Source organism: Squalius cephalus (assembly GCF_949319135.1).
Source record: "Squalius cephalus genome assembly, chromosome: 16".
Classification (NCBI taxonomy): domain Eukaryota; kingdom Metazoa; phylum Chordata; class Actinopteri; order Cypriniformes; family Leuciscidae; genus Squalius; species Squalius cephalus.
The window spans coordinates 1,327,501-1,332,500 of NC_137137.1; the positions used below are offsets into that span (position 1 = coordinate 1,327,501).

Below are 5,000 nucleotides of genomic sequence, written 5' to 3' on the forward strand. Positions count from 1 at the left end.
TATATATTTTATATAAAATATGAATAATTAAATTTTTTAAATTGTACATTTTCATAAACACAAATTTATATAACTTTTTTTTTGTTTCACTTTCTTAATTTATTTCACTTCAACAAAAATCTGCCAAATGTCTTCTTTAAAACAAGACCAATTTTACGTCTATACTCCAAAGCATTCTTTAATTACAACCATTTAAAGTCGAAATGTGCATTTTCATGTATATTTAAAAAAAGGAGGGTGACACCTAAAGGGTTAATAGTAGCTTTAATAAGTATCATGTATAATTTATACAGTGAAGTCTGTTTTGTTTTATTTTCATATTTATTAATTTAATTACTTTCTTCAATGCTACTGTTAAACACACCTACTGTAGCTGAAAACATAAAGCACTGTTTATTTCATTTGTATATTAAGTTGTGTATAATGTGTATCTTTGATCTTAATATTTAATAACAAAGAAAATAATGACAAAAAAATGTATCTTCGGCCCTGTTTGCCATTCTTTTTTATTTTATATTTTGTTACCTAAGGCTTTGTTTTTAAAATATGGACATTAGTTTGGCTGTAATGCTCAGTCACAAAATAGTAAAACCAACATAAAAAAGAATCGTGATTAAAATTGTGAATCGTGATTTTCCTGAAAAAAAATCGTGATATGATATTTTTGCCATATCGCCCACCCCTACGTTAGCGTAGTGTTGTGATGTACAGTGAGGATATTAATGGTTGTGTTGATGTGTGATGTCGGATCTCAGGCTGTAATGGATCACATGAGCTTGAGTTTCTCTCCATCTGTGACCCTGATGAGATGAAGCGGCAGATCTGAGGGTCAAAGGTCAGACTGACAGGAATGTCTCCGTTTGAAGCCCCATCTGACCGTCACGATGATAAACGAGTCGAGCTGATGCTAAATCCCGCCGCCGGATCACATGCTAATAAGTTTGGCGTTAGAAACGACTTTAATGAGATTTCTATTATTTACACCGGGGCTGTTAAACTCATTTCAGGTCGAGCGCCGGATCTGAACACAATGTCAAATTATGCGAGACGCTTTTTTAATTTGTTTAACCGCCGTCTTCTCTGTAGATAATAAAGCTTTAATAATTAATACGAGTGCTAAAGAAACACATTTCCTTCACTAGAGACCTTTAAGATCACGCACAGGAGAGACTCTGTGTGGCCAGAACGCCTCGCTCAATTAAATGCCTTCGTTTCAAGATACTATTTAATAAAAGAGGATGAAGAGTTTTCACTTGGTAACTTCAGTTGTTTTAATAGGCAAAGAAGCAAAACTGTAAAAAGTGAATTTGACAGCATGCAGAGTTTGCATTTGTGTTTCTTTTTTCATTAATATACTTTATACATCAGGCTTTTATGGCTCATTGTGAGAATATGAAGATCAACACTCATACTCACGACTTCTGAACAATATTTTGGCAAAGCTGTATAGAAGATTATGATTCTCTGGAATACTTGATTCTGATTGGCCAGTTAAATATTTCTGATTCATGATTTCGTAGTTACACTTTATTTTCAGGTGTCATTGTTACAGTGTAATTATATATTTAAGTACTGAGTAATATTAATTAACTACATGTACGTACTATAGGGTTAGGGTAGGATTAGGGTTTGGTTGAGGGTTAGTTGCATGTAATTATGCATAATTATTATTACTATGGTAAGTACATGTAACATTATGTAACAAGGATAATATAAAAATAATAGGTTACACTTTATTTTAAAGTGTCATTGTTACAGTGTAATTATATATTTAAGTACTGAGTAATATTAATTAACTACATGTACTTACTGTAGGGTTAGGGTTTGGTTGAGGGTTAGTTGCATGCAATTATGCATAATTTACTGTTATTGCTATAGTAAGTACATGTAACGTGTAACAAGGACACTGCAAAATAAAGTGTTACCAAATAATATAAAAACAATGACACAGCAGTTCTGGGTTTGTGCTAAACTAGCGTTTGTGTTGAGACAGTCATGATGGATTTTTGTGTTTTATAATTCATTCATATTTTATATTTCTACATTCTGAATCAAACATTTGCCCAGAAGTTCTAAATAAAGGGAGAAAAATAATCACATATGAATGAGTACTTTGAATGAGTACTATAAACTTTAAAATGTAGAAAAGAAATAGTCTTTTCCGTGTGGTAAATATACATAAATACTATATTTTTGTGAGGTAAAATACAGAGTTTCTCTGCAATCAGAATGAAAGTGGTGATTTGTTCTTGAATGCTGTTTTGTGTGATTGTGTGATTGAGGTTGCAGACGTCTTTAACATGTTTAATGTGTCTGACAGGAACAGCGTCTCGTGCGTCTGCTTATATCCAGCTCTCACGGTTTGATGCCTTTTATTTTACAAACAATGCATCCGCTTTCCTGCATGTGTAATCGAGACCAGAGATGGAAGTAATAATAATAATACATTTTATTTATAGGCGCCTTTCATGGCACTCAAGGACACCTTACAAAATCCATAAAAGCAATGACATTAAACAATAAAACCAGTTCAGCAACAAACATTAAATCACATAAAACCTGCCTAAACAGATTTAGTTTTAAGACGAGATTTAAAGACCAAAAGACTGAGGGTGACTGATCAAAAGACTGATCTCGCACCCAGCGCAATTGATTTTGTACAGCAACGCATGTATCATTCCTATTTGCACCCGCACACAGCGGACTCTTCCCTCCACAGACACACGTCGGTAAATTAGGGAATGAACTTGCGCTCCCGGGGGCGGATCAGGGAAAAGAGGAGGCGTGTTCCGACGCAAACGTTCCCTGGTGCTATTTTACAGTTTCAGAAAACAATCCCGCCACTGACCAGGAGAAACCTCGTCTAAAGTCAGTGGCGCGTTCAGAGGCTATTTTAAGGGCGCATGCTTGGCCATAATGTAGCGTGTGCACAACGCACATACACTTTGCTTCTCTCATCTACACAGAAGCAGCAGTTTTCATTTTTAGAAAACCATACATTATTACAAGGAACAATATTACCACACGAGGGAAATCATTGTGGTGTCCATGAAGATGTGAAAAAATAGGCATAAATCTAGCTTACACATTTACCCAAATTATCATACGCCTGTTTAACCGAAGCTAATTTGAGTGTGTTTCTCCATCCCCAATGTCACTTCTCTGTGTTTTACGGCCCTGACGAGAACGTCGGTCTCCTCGGCTGTGAACCGCTCCTGGCAAATCCGCCGTTATAATAGCAATCCGCCATGGAACAAGCGCGCCTGCTCTTAAAGGGAATGTGAGATGACGCTCTGATTGGTTTATTTCACGTTACGCCCAAACCACACCTATGAATAATGAAGATACTTCAGACCGACACATTTTAGATTTGCGTCGGGCACAAGAGTCATTTATCCCGCCGGTATAATAGCAACAGTGCCCGAGACCCGCCCACAAAGCTACTTGCGTTTCACGCTTGATACTTGCGTTTCAGATCGTTAAAATAGGGCCCTAGAACTGTTGAGAACTTCTACAGGAAGTGAGTTCCATAAATGAGGAGCCGTGATCCGAGTGTAAGTGCAGAAGCCCATCTTAAAATGCGGGAAGGAGTGTGTATGTGAACAAGATCTAAAAGATATGAAGGAGCCGAGTTGTGAAGTGCTTTGTAAGTTAAAAGTAAGATTTAAAAATTTAAAAGTGCACTATACAAAAGGACCACATCGAGTGTTTGTGAGTGTGTGTGTGTGTGTGTGTGTTTTGAGGGCAGATGCATGATTAATGTTGCATACATGCAACGCTGCATATTTGTGTCTTCATATTAAAACCAGATGCTATTTTGCACTTCCTGTGTGTTTGATTTACTGTGTTGTGCATGAAAACGAATTTAACCCTGTAAAGCTTGAAATGTGAAATAATATTCAGAATAATCTGGGATGGAACTGTTTATTGAACCCTTTTAGACAAAATATAAAAGAAAAGTAAAAAAAAAAAAAAAATGTGATTTTTGTTGAGACATTTTTATGGGCCTTATAATAAGATATGGGGAAAAAACTCAATTTTATTCAGAGACTCAAGCTGAGAAAAAATATGCACTTTGATTTATGCAGCTGCTGATATTTCTATGAAATTCTGATGCTTGTAATGCAAATCAGTGAGATCTTTGGATACTGACATAAAATGCATTTTATATCAAATATCAATATCTGGCAATAATATCTCTTAGTAAGATGCTATTTAAATGCGTAGTTTTATGATCAAAGCTCTGTAGTTTTAAAACATATAATGCAATGCAATGATGATTGACAGATGAACAAATAAACCTTCCTCAAAAGCCTGATGATCATATTTCATACTCATGACTTTTCTATAAAATGATGATGGATGATCAAGTAAAGTGAAGCTGCTTCAGTCCACCTGAAATATCACTAACAATATCAAAGTTATCGTGACTTTACTTTATAAAAATGGATGTTTTTACAATTATACTAAAAGACTTTTACTTAATAAAAGAGTTTAAACTATCAATCAGAGACGGAAGGAATGGAGGAGATTGTGTGCGACAGTTGTTGATCATTTATAGACTATATAAAGTTGTGCATCAAATATGATACAGTAGTTTAATAGTGTATTTCCATGGTGTTTCTGTAAATGTGATGGATCATGAGTGTAATTTATGTGCAGTTATGAACACACTCTGACATTTTTCAAGCCATCACCTTTTGCGTTATTTTGTGCCTCCAATTCTCTCGCCGGTCTTCTGGGTCAGGAGCGGAGCAGGGCATCATGGGTAATCCGCTGCAGGGAGTGTTGTGTTCGTTAAGGTCAAGAGCTCGACATGCAGGCGCTCGCTGTAGAGTCCGAACACGGCACATAATGCACGCGTTTATGAAACATGCTTCCTGAATCTAAGAAATGCTTTTATAGGGGTTTCATATCATGTGGAATTTGATATTGCTCAAAATTTAGTCTCAAAATTTGCTCTCAAGTCGAATGCGATTCATTCGATGAAAACATGATGA

The 5,000-nt window shown here is 35.7% G+C and overlaps 1 protein-coding gene across 2 annotated transcripts in view; it reads left to right on the forward strand.

The window, feature by feature from the left end:
- Window positions 1-5,000, forward strand: part of fbxl17 (F-box and leucine-rich repeat protein 17) — a 290,219-nt gene that overhangs the window by 137,736 nt on the left and 147,483 nt on the right. The gene's annotated exons all lie outside the window — the stretch shown is intronic.